This window comes from Amblyomma mixtum, chromosome 4, assembly GCF_055824585.1.
Source record: "Amblyomma mixtum isolate Tamu chromosome 4, ASM5582458v1, whole genome shotgun sequence".
Taxonomy (NCBI): domain Eukaryota; kingdom Metazoa; phylum Arthropoda; class Arachnida; order Ixodida; family Ixodidae; genus Amblyomma; species Amblyomma mixtum.
The window spans coordinates 69,500,565-69,519,980 of NC_143015.1; the positions used below are offsets into that span (position 1 = coordinate 69,500,565).

At 49.6% G+C, this 19,416-nt stretch overlaps 2 non-coding genes across 2 annotated transcripts; both read left to right on the forward strand.

Moving 5' to 3' along the window:
* The first annotated feature begins 6,849 nt into the window (after positions 1 to 6,849).
* TRNAD-GUC (transfer RNA aspartic acid (anticodon GUC)) lies at positions 6,850 to 6,921 on the forward strand. The gene has a single exon. It is a non-coding gene; the product is annotated as a tRNA-Asp (tRNA).
* A 90-nt stretch (positions 6,922 to 7,011) lies between these two features.
* Positions 7,012 to 7,083, forward strand: TRNAD-GUC (transfer RNA aspartic acid (anticodon GUC)). The gene has a single exon. It is a non-coding gene; the product is annotated as a tRNA-Asp (tRNA).
* The last annotated feature ends 12,333 nt before the right edge of the window (positions 7,084 to 19,416 follow it).

Consider the following 19,416-nt stretch of genomic DNA (forward strand, 5'->3'; position numbering starts at 1 on the left):
GGGATGGAGCATATGGAAACGGCGAACCGTGAAATCTCCCTCACACTCAAGGATGGAGTGTCAGCAAGCACAATCCCACACACACTTAATGTTTATGGAGTGCAGGCATTAGTCCTTATCCCAGGGAGACCTCCACTGTGCCTCCGATGCAGCCGGGTTGGGCATGTACGGCGCCAGTGTCGCACGCCTCGATGCACCCAGTGCCGACGCTTTGGCCATACTGCAGAGAACTGTGTCTTGAGTTACGCTGACAGGCTGCGTCAAGGCCAGTGGTCACGGGAAGATGACGTGGCATCCGAACACATCATGGATGTGTCTGAGGTTGTCGACGCGACCGGAGAACTAAGTCGTGAGCATCGAATAGATGGGGAACAGAAGACTTCAACACCTCAAATCAACACGGAATCTGAAGCGACTGGCCATCTAGCATCCGCGCCTCCAGAACGAAAACCGCCGGACCCGGGCCCCCCCGTGAGTGCTACAGAGACTGCTGTGCTTGCTACACAGGAACACCTCGTCGCCACAGGTCAACGTCCGGATATGCCTCCTGTGGAGTCAGTCGAGGCGATACAGCCAGTGAATGCTCGCCGATCCTCCTCTGTTGCTGATTCTGCTTCGTCGTTGGAGGGTAACGGTGAGCCGTGTGTGGCGTCGATGTCTGGCGTGTCCGGTTCTCTGTCGGCTGTCAGTGTGGCAGCGAGTGATGTGCTCCCCTCGGGTTCGTGGGCCGAGGCCTTGGCTGTCTCAGAGGAAGACATGGACAGCACCGCCCATTTGAAACGTCCAGCAGATGCTGACGAGGTGTGTATCGATGGCGCTGACCACAAGGCACAATGTGTAGAGGCCACGGGAAGGGTGGTGTTAAAGAGGAGGGCGATGTCTGCCCGAGAGGCCGCCAATTTGGAGGCGGGCCACCCCATTCCAGGGGATGGCGTTTGTTAAGACTGGCACCAAAAATGGCGAGCGTCGCAGCATATCAAGTCGCTACCGTTAACGTTAGGGGTATGCGTAATCGTAGGAGGCAACAGCAGGTACGGCATCTCTTAAAGAAATGGAGTGTGTGTGTAGCCGCTATCCAGGAAACAAAGTTGTCCTCTGATGAAGAGACAGCAGCTGCTCTCGAGCCTTTTTTGTCGGAATACAACATTATTGTTAGCCACGCGAGAGGCTTATCCGAGGTTGTATGCTATTCCTGGCGAACACGCTAGAGATGACAGCCATGTCTTATTGCATAGATGACGAGGGGCGACTTATATGGTGTGATCTCACAATTTCAGGTGTACAGTGGCGGATTATTTGTGTTTACGCCCCCACAAAGCAGCGCGATAGAAGGCTTTTCTTTCTGTCATTAGTTGAACATTTGTGCACGGACCGCAAAATTATATTGTTGGGAGATTTTAATTGCGTTTGTAGGGATGAGGACCGATCAGTGGTATGTAAGAGACACGACCCTAGTGCTGCATTACTTACTGACTTGGTTTCTGAATATAGTCTTGTGGATGTGGGACAGGAAAAAGGCGACAGTATACATTTCACTCATTTTCAGTTGTCCTCTAATGCTCGCCTTGACAGAATTTACGTTTCTGTAGACGCGTTAGCAAGTGTGTTTGGCTACTGGGTGCGGCCCATCTTCTTCAGTGACCACTGTATGGTGTCTCTTCAGATAGGGAAGTACACTCGGCATGTACTTCACCCTCGATGGGAGTTGTGGAAGATGAATAACTGTCTGCTCTCAGACGAAATCTTTCAGCGTGCGGTACCTACTTGTTTGAAGGACGTATGGTCACGCCGTGATCTGTCCGTTTTTCAAAAGTGGGACTTGTTTAAACAGGAGATCAAAAACTTGGCAATTGAGGCCTCAGCAAGAATCGCTTTCCTGAAGAGACGCCACCTTCGTGAGCTTGGGCGCACCCTAATGGAGCTACATGAGCTAGAGAGGGTATGCCCGGGTGCCTATCTCGAAGAGATTAATAACGTAAAAGCAGAGCTTCAACAATTTGCGACAGAAAAATATAAGGGGGCCTTGATACGATCTAGGTCCCGAAGGTTTCTTGATGAGCAACCGTCTCGTCGGGCTCTGAGTGATGAAAGAGAGAATGCTCTTGCGAAGGAAATATTGGAAATTCAGTATGGTGATTGCACATACAGCGATGCGCCTGGTATTCTTGCTGCTTTCTTCGACTATTATCGGAAGCTGTTTGGCAGTTGCGAAGATCCAAATCAGGGTTTCGATTACAATTCCTTACTCGGACACTTCCCTCGACTTGGCGATGAGAAGAGTGCTATAGTGAAGGGACCTATCACTTTGGATCAAATTCAATCAGCCATTTCTGCCCTGCAGAGCCAGAAATCTCCTGGGCCAGATGGTATTACTAGCGAATTCTATAAAACATTTTCGCCTTGCCGAGTGCCTGTTTTGATGGAAGTTTTCCAAGCATCTTATGATGTGGGTGGCCTGCCTCCCACTTTCTATTCTGGGCACACAATATTAATTCCCAAAAGCAAAGATATTAATCGGTTGAAAACTGTTGAGGGATATCGTCCAATTTCCCTCTGCAATGTTGATTACAAAATTTTTGCCAAGGTTCTTAGCAGTCGTCTGCAGCTCGTCATTATGGACTTGATAGGTTCGCATCAGGTCTGTGGTATTAGAGGCCGCAGTATTCAAACACATATCCACATTGCACGTTCAGTATTAGAGACAGTATCAGATGAGACAGGCCAAGTAGCTCTGATTCAAATTGACTTGGCGAAGGCGTTTGATAAAGTTCGGCACGATTTCTTGTTCGCGGTCTTGGAGAATGCAAATATTGGTGACGTCTTGCTCAAAGGCATAAGGCTGTGCTATAAGAACTCCTATACAAGGGTTATTGTTAATCAGGAGCTAACGAAACCAATACCACTAGAAGCATCTGTTCGTCAAGGATGTCCACTGTCTCCATTGTTGTTTGCCCTATATCTGGAACCCCTCTGTCTCAGTATAATTAACAGCGCAGCTATCCGCGGTTTCTCTCTGGCTCAATGTGAAGTTAAAGTTTTAGCCTACGCTGATGATGTCGCCCTCTTTTGTTCTGACAAAAAGAGTGTACTTGAGGCTCTAAACTTGACTAAACAGTTCTGCGATGTATCAGGCAAGGCTCTTAATTTAGAGAAATCCAAAGGCTTTTGGTTGGGTTATTGGGGAGCTAAGCCAAGGCAGTTTGGTGGCATAAGCTGGGACTGTAGCCCTCTTGAGTACCTAGGCGTTCCGCTGCATCAAGTTCGCAACAGTACAGCCTACTGGGATTCACAAATTGTAACTCTACGGCGGCAAACACAAGCTTGGATGGGTAGGGAACTCTCAGTGTTTGCGAGGGCGCAGGTCTGTAACATATTTTTGTTTGCAAAGCTCGCGTATGTCCTTCAAGTCCTGCATTGTGCGAGGAGGAAGGTGCAAGCAATACACAGAATATTTGCAACATTCGTTTGGCGCTCTCAATGGGAGCCCATGAGGCGTGACAACTTGTTCCTTCCCTTAGAGGGTGGTGGAGTGGGCCTTGTTCACCTGTTCGTGCATCAACTTGTTTCCCGTTTTTTCTTTTTCAAATCGGCAAACCACCCGTTTCTGGTGGCTGTGCTCATTAGGCGGCTTAGTTTTCATTTGCCTTACTTATTCGCACCGACTGTGCAGGCTCGTGAGGGGACTTTATGGGGATTCCTTAAGGAGGTTGCTGACACTTTCAATTTCCTCACTGTGCGCTTCTCTTTAGATTACCTGTATAGCCTCTCGAGAAAACAGATGACCCTGGCTCACACTGAGTCTTTGTTCCCAACACCATTGTATCGGCAGCCTTATCTGGGGTCTTTGGACATCAGTGTTCTAAAGCGTGTTAGGCGGATGTGCTTTCAGGCAGCCGCTAAAACGTTCTTTTTTAAATTACATACAGCGACGCTGCCTGTCAAGACATTTCTTAATGACAAGGGGATGTTTGTACCCTGGAATGTGAATTGCCGTCTGTGTAACGTGCCTGAGACAATTGATCATTGCTTCATCCTGTGCCGTGATGCCATGTCCTTTTGGGACATACTTCAACGAACTCTTAAGAAGGACATTGAAATTATACCATACACCATTAGATTTCTGCCTGTTGACCAAAACTCTGTTGTGCCTTATGATCTGTTTGTGTTGATTGGACTATTCAGTCTTTGGAAAAGCCGTATGATGGACAGGCATGCCGAGCCACCAAGATCGTCCAAATCTGTGTTTCGTGAACAGTGTGCTTTGGTGAGGAGTGTATATGCTGCACGCGAAGAACCTCCAAGCTGGCTGCCGTGCCTAGATGCATGTGTGTGCCTCCCTGAATTTTGATGTTTTGATGGGGATGCAGTGGTGAGTTAGGGCTATGGCGGGCTCCTATTAAGCAGCCCGGTAACTTGAGTCGCGAACCAATCTGATTGATGTTTTCCTCCTTTCTACGGAAGTTCTTCCATGCAATAAAGAAAAAAAATCCTCGTTAGTATAGTGGCCAGTATCCCCGCCTGTCACGCGGGAGACCGGGGTTCAATTCCCCGACGGGGAGCTCTTCTTTTTTTTCTCTCCATGCTGGTCTTTTACTGGCAGTAGAATTCTCTGCCATGGCCAACACCGGTGACTCCCCTCTGCGATCTCTCCTCGTTAGTATAGTGGCCATCAGATTCCACTTCCGGCCACCGAGCGTGACGGACGTGTAATGACTAGCTCTGTCGGAGCGGCTACAGCGGCCATGTCTGGCCGTGGAAACGGGAATTTTGGCTCGGACAGCGAGTACCAGGTTGTACTGCCTAGTTTGCCTACAGGGCGTTTTGTTTTGAACACAGTTTTCCTGCACGGGGACATCAGTGCTCGTCCCTACAGGGTGGAAGATTTTCGAGATGCGCTCGCTCCACTTTCGCTCCTGCCGGAAGTTATCGCCCTGGGGGCGTATCGGGTGAGTCAGGTGTGGGCCGTAACCTTCAAGGACGCCGACGCTGTGAAGAAGATTATCAACATCGGTGAGCTCAAAGTGAAAGGTGCCCGATGTCTTGTGATAGATCTTGCAAACAGGGACGTCCGAATGAAGCTATATTGGCTCCTACACAGCGTACCGGACGAAGACGTATCCCCGCCTGTCACGCGGGAGACCGGGGTTCGATTCCCCGACGGGGAGCTCATCTTTTTTTCTCTCCATGCCGGAACATTTACGGCCAGTAGGCTTCTCTGCCATGGCCAACACCGGTGGCTCCCCTCTTCCATCTCTCCTCGTTAGTATAGTTTACCCGCCTGCCGCGAATCGACCGGAATGGGCGGTCGCGGCTAAAAGGTAGACCTCCGCATACCTGGGGCTTTGGTGGGTGGCTCGTCTCCGCCCCCGCCCTCCTCCTTCGTCCCAACGCTAAGGGTCTTGTCGTGTGGTCGTTTCCCCGCCAGCAGGCTGGCTGAAGCGCTAAGGATGTCCATAACCCCAGGTTCTGAGGTGCTGGGAGCCGCTTCATAATCAACTGAGGTTTTCATCTCGGCGCTCGGAGCTGCGGTTGTTGCTGCTCTGCAGTAACCGCTTCGGTTCCGTGTTGCTCCTGCTGCGGCAGTGGAATCGCCGTATTTTCGGCTACCTCCGTTCTTGCACTTGCCACCGATGCTGCATCCTCCATGTCCGCCTCGTCCATGAGCAGGTTTGAGGCGTCGTCGGTGGTTGTCAGTCCTGTTACGCTGGCATACGTCCGCTCGCACTGGCTGCTCTCATGACCAAAGCGTCGGCACGCACTGCACTTAGGGATGCGGCAGTCGCGACGAATGTGGCCCGTGCCACGGCACCGAAGGCAGAGCGGAGCCCTGCCTGGCACGACCACGAGGGCCAACTCTCCGGCGACGCTCACCTGGTGCGGCAGGTCGTCCAGCTTTACGCCCGGCTTCAACTTCAAGGTGACCAGTCTGGTAGTTGAGCCCTTATCTGCTAGGCCATGCACCCGCCACCGCTCTCGGCCGACGTCTGTGACCTTCCCGTACGGCTCGAAGGCAAACCGTACGTCGTCGTCGGGCACGCTGTGCAGCAACCAATGCACTTTCATGCGAATGTCCTGGTTGGCAGGATCAATTACGATACAGCGGCACTTTTTCACCAGCAGCTCACCCATTTTGGTTGGTAACAACTTTATTCATAGTCCTGCAGAGCTTTCGCCGACGGGGCCTTAGGTCTCCCACGTGGGGACGTCGAGGCGCTGCCTCGCCGTCGCCTCGCGGGCCTGCTGGACGGCCCAGAGTTGGTCCCCGAGGCTGGGGCTGCGCAAGGCAGCGGCCAACCGCGGCGGGAGGGTTCCGGAATTAGCACCGTGAAGGTTTTTGTTGCAGTCCCAGAGCATGTGAGTTAAAGTGGATACATTGGCGTTGCAGACCTTGCATATATTTGTCGGGTATGTACCGGGGTAAAGCCTGTGGTATAGTTCCGGGTTGGGTTGGGGTAAAGCCTGTGGTATAGTTCCGGGTTCGGCCGACAATCTTTTTCACCGCATCTTCGTCCTTGAAAGTCACCACCCACACATGGCTCATGCGGTAGGCTCCGAGGGCAATCACTTCCGGCGGGAGCGATAACTCGGCGAGCGGATCGTGAAAATCTTCTGCTCGATACGGGCGGGCCCTAACATCACAGTGTAGGAAAACGGTGTTCAAAACAAAACGCCCTGTTGGCAAACTAGGCAAAACAACTTGGTAATCATTGTCGGAAGCAATATTCCCCCCCCCCCCCCCCCCGATTCCCCGACGGGGAGCTCATCTTTTTTCCTCTGCATGCCGGCACGTTTACGGCCAGTAGGTTTCTCTGCCATGGCCAACACCTGGTGGCTCCCCTCTTCCATCTCTCCTCGTTAGTATAGTGGCCAGTATCCCCGCCTGTCACGCGGGAGACCGGGGTTCGATTCCCCGACGGGGAGCTCATCATTTTTCCTCTCCATGCCGGCACATTTACGGCAAGTAGGCTTCTCTGGCATGGCCAACACCTGGTGGCTCCCCTCTTCCATCTCTCCTCGTTAGTATAGTGGCCAGTATCCCCGCCTGTCACGCGGGAGACCGGGGTTCGATTCCCCGACGGGGAGCTCATCTTTTTTCCTCTCCATGCCGGCACATTTACGGCCAGTATGCTTCTCTGGCATGGCCAACACCTGGTGGCTCCCCTCTTCCATCTCTCCTCGTTAGTATAGTGGCCATTCTACTTCCAGACGCGATAGCGGACGGTCGCAGAATCATGGGCTCCCACGGAGCGGCGATAGCGGCCGTTGCCGGCCGCGGAAACAGGTTAGCCAGCGACGCTGATGAGGACTACGAGATCGTTCTGGCTACCCTGCCCACCGGACGTGTTGTTTTAAAGACGGGTTTTCTGCACGGTGACGTGCGTGTGCGACCCTACAGGGTCGAAGACTTCAGAGACGCCCTCGCTAACGTTGGTGCGCTCCCCGACGTCGTGGCGTTGGGGGCGTACCAGATTAACCACGTGTGGGCGGTAACCTTCAGCAGTGGGGATGCCGGAAAGAAACTGGCCGCCATGAAGGAGCTCGAGGTTAAGGAACGCCGCTGCATCGTCTTTGACCCAGAAGACCACCAGGTGAAGCTGCGCCTGCACTGGATGTTGCACGGCGTCGCCGACGAGGACATCCGGACAGCTTTCGCGGCGTTCGGCAACGTGACCGAGGTCACCCGGGAGCGTTGGCGCGTCGCCGGCATGAAGGAGAAGGGGTCCACCACGAGGACCGTGCTGTTAAAGATGAAGCCTGGCATGAAGGTGGATGACCTACCCCACCAGGTTCGTGTCGCCGGTGAGTTGGCTCTCGTGGTGGTGCCCGGGCGGCCGATGCAGTGCCTGCGCTGCGGCGGCACGGGGCACGTGCGCCGTGATTGCAAGGTGCCCAGGTGCTCAAAGTGCCGTCGCTATGGACATTCCGAGGCTGACTGCGTGCGCACCTACGCGTCGGCTACCGGCCGTGTAGCGGCGAGCGACTCCGCTGAACTCATGGACGTCGTCGAAGCGGAGGAGGCAGCGAGCGGTATCGACGACACGGGCAAAAAGGCGGGGGTTGAACCAGCTGTCTCGAGCAGCAACACCGACGCGGCTGGCGCACAAGAGAGCGGGTCGCTAACTGCTGACCTCTCTTCGACGCCTGTGGAGACGCCCAAAGAAAACCCGAGCCCGCCAGAGCACGTGGACGTGGAATCAAAGGCGGCCAGCGAGAACCGCGACGAGAAGACGGACGCCCGCATGAGCACCGGCGTGACCACCCCAGCGAAGCGTTCGCACGCCGAGACCAAGGCCGACGGGGAGAAGGCAGCAGAGCCCAGCGTGGAGGAACCGCCGGCAAAGACGCCGCAAGCGCGACGGCCCAGCCTGCGGCCGCGCCCAAAGGTCCCGACTGACAAGCGTGGCGGCGACAAGGCGCCGCCTGACCAGGAGCACGTGCTCGCGCCGGATGACACCGGCGGCGACGGCATCGTCTAGCGACATGCTGGACGCGGGAGGTAAGCACCATGCTTTCGGTCCCTTCTTTCTAAGGCTTCTGCAACTCCGTTTAAAGTCGCCACCCTAAATGTCAGAGGCCTGGCAGGTAAAAGAAAACAAAGCCAGCTGTACCGACTTATAACGAAGCAAGATATTCATATACTGGCAGTGCAGGAGACCAAAGTCGACGGTGAGGAAGAGACCGGGAGCATGGTGCGACGTTTCGCGTCTAGGTATTTCGCGGTCGTTAGCCATGCGGTGGGCACATCGGCAGGTTGTATTCGAAAAAGTTGCCGGGGCTAGAAGTACACGGTCATCATTCGTGTTTGTCGGGTCGATACGTGTCTATAGATTTTTCACTGTGCTACACTGACTGGCGCATTGTTTGCCTGTACGCTCCTAATGCGGTTGATGGCCGAGCCACGTTTTTTGAAAGTGTCCAAGAACGGCTTCGCACGGACAGACAGCTGATTGTTATGGGCGATTACAACTGTGTTCTTAGTGCGCGCGACAAGACAAGCGTCCGAAATTTCCGAGATAAGAGCACTCAAGTGTTATTGCGAATGATTGTGAACTGCAACCTCGAGGATGTGGCTGAGTGTCTTGAAGGAGCGCGTGCTGTAAAGTACACACGATTCGAGGGCTCAAGTCACGCACGGCTAGACCGCATTTATGCATCCGCGGATACTGTACCTAAATGCAATAGTTATGGAGTAGTGCCGGTTTCATTTTCTGACCACTGTTTAGTTCAATGTTGCATAGGCATCGTTAAGAAGGGGAATGTTTTTTCGTGGTAAATGTGGAAGTTAAACGACAAACTACTTCAGGACGAATTTTATAACCGAGCTGTAAGGGAAGAAATAGCAAAAATAGAACCAAGTAGCAACATGAGGATTTGGCAGCAGTGGGAGCTCACTAAAGAAACTTTAAAATTAAAAGCAATAGAAAGAGCCACCTGTATACGTCATGAAGCAAAAAAAGAGGAAATGGAGCTAAAGGCACTGCTTCAGAAGATGATAAAACAGGAATGCCGAGCGCCTGGTAAATGGATAGAAGACATGAGAAAAACCAAACAAAAGTTACAGCTTATCGAAGAAGAACGTTATCGGGGAGCGCTGGTGAGGGCAAGGGCAGAAGACATGGCTGCAGGGGAAGCGCCAACGAAACGAGCGCTTGGTTTAGAAAAAGCCCGTGCCGAAAGAAACCACATAAACGAAATAGAATGGGAGGTGTTTCAAAAACGGACATCGATCATATCAAAGCAGCTTTTTTCGAGCATTACCAGGCGCTCTTCGCATTGCATCCGGTAGATGTTGTCACATTTAAGGAGGCGTTTCTGGCCGAGATGCCGCGCGTGGACGACGAAACTAAACAAAGATTAGAGCAGGCGATAACTCAATTGGAAGTTGAGCAAGCAATAGACAGCTTAAACCTGCATGGTAAGTCGCCTGGACCGGACGGGTTCAGCGCGGCATTCTACAAAGAATTTAAGCATGTAATTTCCCCGGTCTTGACGGTCATCTTTAATGAAGCCTTTAAACTAAAATCACTGCCTCCGTCCTATGGCTCGTCCCATACTGTGCTGATTCCGAAAACGGACGACACAGACAGATTACGACTGGTAGCAGCATATCGACCCATAGCACTTACTAACGTCGAGTACAAAATTTTAATGAAGGTTTTGGCGCGAAGGTTGCAGACCGTGATCCATTTATTAGTTGGTCCGCATCAGACCTCCGGGATGAAAGAGTGGTCCATTTTTACAAATATTCACGTTGCGCGCAGTGTATTAGAGTGCTGTGATGACACTAATGATCAGGTAGCTATACTCCAGATAGATTTAGAAAAGGCTTTTGACTGCGTTGCCCGTGAACTTTTGTTTGCAGTATTAGGCCATGTTAACGTTGGTTCTGTTATTCGCGAGGGTGTGGCCCTGGCGTACCGGAACTGCACGACAGATTGATCGTTAACAAGAGTCTGGGGGCCCCCATTAGCGTGCAGCGTTCGGTGCGCCAGGGCTGTCCCCTCAGCCCCATTTTATTTTGTATTTATGTGGAGACCCTTTGTTTAAAGATACTGAATTCATGCTCTTCGCGGTCCACAACGCTCCGAAGATCCTGCTGCTGTCGCTGCACAGTTTCTTTCAGGCGTGCCTTGGTGAGAGCACTTTTTAGAGTCAGCGCCGCATCCATTTGAAGAGCTTCCGACAACTTTGCGTCCCGTAGTCCAACTACAAACCTGTCGAGAATCATCCGCTCTTTAATCTCCCCGTAGTCGCATCTATCGGCCAGCGTATGTAACTCTGTAACATACTGATCTACAGACTCGCCTGGGTCTTGGTGGCGGCGATGGAAGCACGCACTTTCGTAGACTAAGTTTCTTGTGGCGACAAAATGGGTGTCGAACTGTGTCTTCACCACGTCGTATTTCTTCGAGTCTTCCTCGGACAAGTTGAAAGTCTTGAAAATGTTGCGTGCCTGTCGTCCCATCGTGTACAGCAACGTACGCACCTGAGCCTCTTGAGTTCGCTCATTAAGTCCTGAGGCGAATCGGTAGTCATCGAATTCTTGTATCCACCCAGGCCACTCGGACGTCTTGTGGAAGTTGAAGCTCGCTGGCGGCTGCACCAAAAAAGGCTGAGACGAAACCTTCGTTTCTTCCGACATTTTCTGGGCTGTTATCCGGCTGGTATACGATGCTGCTGGCGGCCGGCCACAGGCGGTAACCTTACGTCTGCCGTGGGTCCCGTATAACCTGGACAACCACTTCTGACACCATGTGGTGTTTCGCAGGACGACACATCGATGAAGACTAGTGCGTGGCCCCCAGGCCCACGCCCAAAGGAAAAAGCCCCCGTTTATTGCAACCTGACAAGTATATATACAGACACTGAGTACGTCACGCATGCGCCGAGCATCACAAGAGTACACGTGCACTTGCTACGATAGATACTGTCACACGAGGATCGATAACGCCGCAGTCCCCTCAGCCCCCTTTTATTTTGTGTTTATGTGGAGACCCTTTGTTTAAAGATACTGAAAAACAGGAGTATTACCGGATTCAGATTACAAGAAGCCGAAGTGAAGCTCTTGGCGTACGCTGATGACATTGCTGTGTTTGCCTTTGACGAGGGAGGCATAAGCGAGGCTGTTCAATGTGTACGCGATTTCAGCCAAGCTACAGGCAGCGGGGTTAACTGGTCGAAGTGCCTCGGGCTTTGGCATGGAAGGCTGAACGGTTTGCTTGTGTACCTTGGACGACAACACCAGATAAGTACTTGGGCGTTCCGCTCGATGCTTACCGTGACAGTGAACATTATTGGACAGGACAGGTCTAAGAGATACGGGAGCGAGCTGATAAGTGGAAAGGAACGACCTTGCCGATTTTCGCCAGAGCCACTGTTTGCAACCTGTTCTTTATCAGCAGGCTCTGGTACGTAATGCAGGTGTTGCACTGTTCACGGTTAAGTATTCAAAAGCTACAAGAATTTTCGCCGTCTTTATCTGGGGCCCGATTCTCGATATTCGCCAATCCGCCATGAGCGGGGCGTACCCGTGACGTGTGAATCGGAGCGGTGCGAAAATGCGTAACAGGAGAGTAGAATGACGACATTGAAGAATAAAGAAAAAAGTATGACAAAAAATAAAGTGTCGTCTGCTACTTGGCGCCAAGTACAAAAAACACCGCCGAGTTGCGGCGCGAAGGTTAGTTAGCAAAGTAGCGCCGTAGAGATGAACGGTGAAATGCGTTGTGGCGGCGGTCTCGGCGTACTCGCCGCACAGTGATGGTGCTGAATGCGACGCTAAAGACCCTGTGGTCGGTCGTCACGGAAATAAGAGTTTAGCGGTAATTTTGCTGCATGAAGCGACCGCTTATTGCCCGAAGCCATCGCGTAGCGTGTCGCGTCTCCGTACTTGTGAGATGCGATCAGCGTCACGGGGAGAGGAATAGACGATATGCGAAATTGCTTATCGGTCTGGCAACACCGCGCCCACAACTTCCGGTTTCCATCTTGGCGCGGTCGAGCTCGTCGAGCTGGTGCATCGTTTGCTATGCGTACTTTCTTCTTGCGAGTGGAATTTCAACAGGCAAGCTTCAGCTGCTGCGTTGTTTTCACAGCTGATCTTTGACTAAATGTAGGTGCTTTCAATAAGCGCCAGCTTACTCCTACCGCGTCCTCAGCTTCGCTTCGCTGATGATCGCAATAATCGGCACTCGAAAGTGGGTTGGAAAGTCGAACCGTGACCGTGTGCTGTTGTCGTTTTAATGCTCGCATTAAAGCACCAGTTCAAGCATCACGCATTATCATGGCTATTTTATTCCCAGGTGGACGTGAATTCATCTGGTAGGGTAGCGAGCGGTTATTTTGCGGTTAGTGCGCACGTGTGTTGACAAACTTCTGTGATAGTGCGAACTTTCGTTCGCGCCGACGCCAGGAGCTTCGTGCATTGCAGTATAATCACACAAGACCCTCGACCAGCTGCGTAATTCGATTCCTTTACTGTAATGTGCAATGCGCATCTGCGGTTTTCAACGTCACCGTTTCAGAGCCCGGCGTCGGTTGATTTTCGCCGCAATTCGTTGAAACCGCGTCTTGCTTAAGACGCAGTTGAAGCGAGTATTGCGATGTTGTCAATCGATATTACCAAGAGGAAAGTGGGCATATATAATTCAAAATGTAAGCAAAGACGCAGTTTTTTTTTTCAGATAAGCACTGAGCTACCGCGGCGGCTTGATTAGAGAAAGAGCGTACAGCTGTAGGTGCCTGCACGGACTCGATACGCTGGTCAAGTTGTGTGTGCAGGGGCGAAATTAGCATGTTCGGTTGCTTCCGAAACTTAATTAGCTTACTCCCAAACTTGAACAAATGGCTTTGTTGCGAAGCAAGCTGTTGAAGCATGCCACAACGATAATAAAATCTGATGGCCTGAAGCGTTTTCAGAACACTGTTGCACGAACTTTCTAGCTTAGAAATGCGTCCCTCCTTCATAATAAAGTAGCTATATTATTCGCTTCTTTTTTTTTTTTAGATTTTCGTCGCCGCAGATATGGAAGGTATAGGAATCCTCAAGAAATAAAGCATTCGCACCTCAGTTTTTATACGTATATAGGGTGTATTGCTTCACAAAGACTGCTTAACGCGCATAACATATGCGTATGGTCCAGAGAGTTTGCTCGCCCTTCTAAAACTAATTGAACGCGGGAAAAACTTAACTGAACACGTAGCAAACTAAGCAGTAATCGGCATATGGTTCTTCGAGTGAACTTATTTCGCCACGGCACGAGCGATTGGCCCGCTCAAAAAAATTACCTTCTCTATTACGTTGTTCAAGTATGCGTCTATATATATTCACGCCCGACCGGGGAGTTGATGAATGCACGAAATCGGCTTCTAATTTTGATCAAAGACAACAAAGGCTGTGGTCCTTATCTTAATTTAAACGCAAATCACCTCGAGAGATTTGTCAAAAATCAGCGCAGAAAGCGAAAGCTGCGCACTGATCCGCGTGCTGACACATGATACCTCGCATGGCGTTTTGTGTTACTAAAACGTTGGGACGGAGTAAAAAAATAGAAAAGCGAAAAGCTGGAACGCACCTAGTTCTGGCACGCATCGTAGTGTCTTTTCACAGTGGAGAGGGTAGCGCAACACTGCATCGGCATTTTACTTTTCAAACGAAGCGCAGCCGTTTTAACCCAACGCTGGGCAGCGGTTTCGTTTTCTGTACCGTGCCAACATGGAGGACTTAGTTCTCGGAGCGTCGAGAGATGGCGCTACGCATTTAGCATATCGTCTATTGGCGGAGAAACGGCTGGCTCTCGATCGTAACCTCAACGCGTCAGTGGCGTTGGAAAGCTTTACCTCACCGTGTCACTTCTTCAGGTGCATAGAACTTAACATTACCCTTGGTTACGTTTACAAGCGGCCGCGCACGAAACGCAACTGCGAATCGCGTCAAGTGCAACGCTATGAGCGCGTACATCCTATTATCAAAAGCGTCAAATGCGAAAGCAAAATAGGGAGATATTGTTTCCCGCCAGTACTTAAAGAAAAACAGACTAAGCTAAAAGTCCACTGTCAACAGAAGCATGTATTTCACAGTGTTGGCGTTTGACTTAATCTCAATAGGACATGGCACTCATCTTTTGCTTTGTGAACATTAACTAAGCCTGCCTGCAAGCAGACTTCACGGACTTTATGTAAAAGCACCTCACGAATGCATGGCGTAGAGTTGCAGGTACATTATTTTATTCAAATAAAAAAAGGCTCCCAATAATGCTATTTAATTTCAATGTTTGAAAAGGCCCTCAATCTCGTTAATTCTAACAATGAGTACACAGCACTTACCAAGGGCATATAGGCAGGTACACCACTCGTGTGATGCAAGTACGCACCAAAATGTGAGAGGTGAAACAAAATTTGTCATGCCCATCCCTACAATTCCTTTGCTGTAGGACAACAGCAATGCATCCACCGCAATCCACCGCAGCACCAGGCAGCTCCTTTCAATGCAGCAAGATTCCTTGTAAGAGGGCAATGTGTGATGTCAAGAGAGGTGAAGTCTTGCACTCTTTTTTTCCTTGCTGACGATGACATCCCGACTTTCTTATCTGACTCTCGCTTATTATATTTTTTTAACTTTATTGCTCGTTTCTCATGACAGTATCATTCTTCAGCAGCTATTGTTTCATTTCTTGCTCCCTAAAAACTTGTCAGCATTTTTGTTACTGTGTTTTTTTTTCTTGTTATAGTTTTTTTCTTTACCGTGCCGAAGTCCTCAAATATGCTACTTGCTCCTGTTTTGCTATTTTGTTATACCTTTTGTATATTGCATATTGCCTTGTTGGACTACGATCGCCTTTGTGTTGACACTTACTTGACCTGTGTTATTTTAGTGTATGTGATGTCCCACTCCTGCGACGGCCTCAAATGTGAGGCTAGCAGTATGTTCAAATAAATAAATAATAAATAAATAAAGATATCTTCACATATGCTACTCAACATTGGGGAACGGGACGAATATAGAGGGGGATAATGAAGGTGGACGGTGATGCCACATCACAAACAGCTAATGCAGTGTGCAAGACACTTGCTTTATTTGCTTCATGCAAGTTATCGGTTTGGTTTATTGGGGTTTAACGTCCCAAAGCGACTCAGGCTATGAGAGACGCCGTTGTGAAGGGCTCCAGAAATTTCGACCACCTGGGGTTCTTTAACGTGCATGCAAGTTATTATCATATCATGCACATACATGCATATTATCTAGTGCACATGTCATATTAAGCCTGAACATGGCTCGGGGTCAGGTCAAGGAGCTGAAGGATAATAAAAACAACGGTGAGTTAAGAAGGAAGAATAGCAACACAACAAGAAAAGCACAAGCATGCACAGCAGCAAGATAACACACAAATGGGGCAAGAAATGCAAGGCTAACATGATCCACAGTATTTGAGGGAGGCAGCATCACAGACAAGCAGTGGTATTCTAGCAAAAGGTCTATTAATGCAGCATGATAACACTGGATGATGTGGATTGGTTTTGGCAAGCCCTGTGCACTCCACGAGCAATCTACAAGAGGCCTCAGTCATGTTTCTATCCTGATGTGCAAGTGCATGACTTTCCCTCTGTGCACACTCCTGACCACATACATATCAGGGCCATTGTTGGTTTTCTTTGAGGGGTGGATCACAATGCCGTTAGGCAACATTTACACCATACACTGATGCAATAAAGACCCTGTGATGCCACTATTGCGCACTGCTGGAGAGTAATGCTCAATGAAATGCGTTCACTCTCAAAGTACCTTCCTTTACTGTGAACTAAAATAGACAACCCTCTATGTACACTCAAAATATGACATCTACAGTTCAGTGAAGGGCACCATACCAGATGTAGGTGCTGAAATGTCGGCAAATGTCTCAAAGGACACTGAGGATTAATCGAAGTTGCTCTGCAACAGTAGATTACCACATTCCAATAACAAAGGGCCTGCCTGTACTGAGAACAAAGCTTGTGTACAGCTCAGAGATTATTTGTTCAAAGAAGCAGTTTAAAAAATTACCATGGTGAAGTGCGTTGGCAGGAAGGCTATTACAGCCCTTGGTTGGTAATAACTTTATTAGTCCCACTTCAGTGGATCAGGTGACGGTTAGTGAAGGGGTGTTGAAGAGGTCGGCGGCGGCCCTCAGGCCACTTTAGGTGACCAGGCACTGTTTGGCTGCAGCGACCTTCAAGGCCCAGGCCATGATGCAAAGCTGAAGCTCTGCCTGTGAGCTGCGCAGAGAAGCCTCCCATCGCTCCTGTGATTCCACCCCTTGGAAAGGAGGTTTCGGTTTGTTTGGGCAAGCCTGATATGTGCGTTTAAAATCCGCTCTGGTGCTCGAGCATAAGTGACAGGTTGGAGATTTCTCCCCTCTATGTACGTATTACACTCCACTGCATGAAAAAAAAAAACAGAACACTTAAAATGCCTAGTGGTGTGTGCACATGGAGGGTAAATCATTTTTTTGAGCATGATTAAGGCAGCTTGAAAAATGGTAAGCAAGTCTGACTCAGAGTTTCCACGAGGAGAGTGTTAAATTAATGAACAGAAGCTATTCCCCACCAATATAATGATAGAACAGGTTGCAAAATGTTGATGAAATTGGAGTCATTGCAAGTGCCTGTGCATAAAATTTAAGCTCCCTGAAAAATTGCCGTCTTGTACAGCTTTGCTGGCTAATTTCTCTTAAAGTTCTAGCAGAAGTATGAAACCAAACCAAGTCAGGTGGAAACAGGCTGCTATTCTTTTTTCCCTCTATAAGAATAATTTTTTCTCTCACTACCACCAAGTAATATCATTAGTGCTGTATTGTATATGATGGCATCGCAATTAGTGCTAAGAAGTTATTGGGTGCCATGTGCAACCAGAAAAGAAAGGTACGGAAAGCTTGCACACACCACTGTCAAGGAGAGAGGCTGCCATTCAGCAGAAAACCCAGTGTTATCCAGCCGGCATTGCGTCAAAAGACAAGCTTCACGCGTGGATGTCCGTAGTGAAAGTCACTGAAAAGAGGATTTGTAATCTGAATCAAACGTCAGCACACATCTGAAACTACTTCACTTTATAAAATAATAGATTCTACGTACAGAAAATTAATAAATTTCTTTCTGCCTTGAAACCCATGACCCCTGGATCGCCAGCCAGGCACGCTACCAACTAGACTGTGTAGGCACATTGACTTTGCTGAGGTACAAAGGGGGGGGGGGGAGTGATGTGTGGGTGCTGTTGCCTTAATTTGAAGCCTAGCAATGTAATTACTGCAGTGAACTAGAGATGTGCCAATTAGTGAGAAACTAATTACAATAACATTACGTAGGTGAACTGCAGTGTGGAAGAGTTCAAAGACAAGAATTGGGAACCTGTGCTGAGGCAACTCTGATAAATGTATGAACACAAATGAAGAACAGTGACTGTGTATGTGAAGAGAAACCGCTGCAGGGAGCCATAAACACTGTCGTGTCATACCCATGAATGCTGAGCTTAATTGTGCCCCTACATTTTTGGGGAGCGAGACAAGTTGCATTGCCTCTTAGGTGTTGCAATTTGCTTAAAAAAAGTGAGGTGTCTTTTACATGCAGAGTGAAAAGTTTGTGGAAGCCATTATTGGCAAATTAATTTATTTCCATCACTGAACTTCATACATCCTAGAATTCACTACGCAGCCTAACTGCGAATCATTACCTAGTGCAACAATACACATTGACGAATATGTCTCATCTACAAAGATAAGAATTTTTTTGGGACAGACTCATCTTTCATAACCGTTTGACAGTGGTGCACCTGCACATTAGTGTTTCATAGTTTGCAAACTTAAGTAGCCAGCAGTCGCCTTTGCTAAACAGAAAAAAATTCTCTGCCTCTCCCGTAACCGAGAGTAGAGTAAGCATGAAATGTTTACGGGCCTAATGTCATCTCGGTGGACACCCGAACCGCACCGTACAGGAAGGGAGGAACGCCACCACCCGTTCAGCGCGATGCCTTGCCATTTGAACGCAAGGTTTTTTGAGGAAAGGAAATGGTGGAGTAATTCTCTGCCATCTCGGTGGCCACCCGAACCGCACCGTAAAGGAAGGGAGGAACGCCACCACCCGTTCGGCGCGATGCCTTGCCCTTTGAACGCAGCGCTTCTCCCCCGGGCCCCTGTCCGCCTGCGCGGCTTTGCTTCGATGCGCGAAGCCCCTAAGAGATCACGTACGACAACCAAGTGTATCGTGGCATTTATGTGCTTTTTGCACGCGTTATTAGAAATCGGAAATTATAATTCCGTGCATTATCAAACGCACAGCGACTGATATCTTGATAAACATTGAGAAGGCACTGGCAGTAGTTATTTTTTGTGACTCCTTTGGAGACCAACCGGCGCTTGCATGCCGGTCGCGTAGGAGGGCTTACAGAGTCTCGTTAATTCTCGTTAAGTCTCGTACGGTGCCCGGATGTTCTCGTTTCAGAGCCCGGATGAGTGGATTTCAATGCCCGGATGAGTGGATCTCGGTCTCGGCGTGACGCCACCACACTGCCGACAACGGGGGCTAAAAGCATTTCATGCTTAAAATGGCAGCACGTACACTGATATGGTCCAATTACACTAAGGGTTCAGGGGGTGAGCAGGTCGTCTAGGATTTTTCATAAAATGACCAAACAGCATCCCCAATTTGCATGAAGCAAAACGCAAGTGAACATGTCAATGAAAATGGGATCTAACAGAGTTTCACTGGGAGGACAGGTGGGCAGTGATCTTCCAATGCATGCATTCAAGGTTGATGGCCCAGCACAGAAAAAGAACACAGACTGCAAATCCTGGAAAGAGAAAAAGATCCCAAACCTGGGAAGACCGCCTGAGTAACCCAGAAAGATCAACAAAGTTTACTACTACTACTACGACTATTATGATCCAT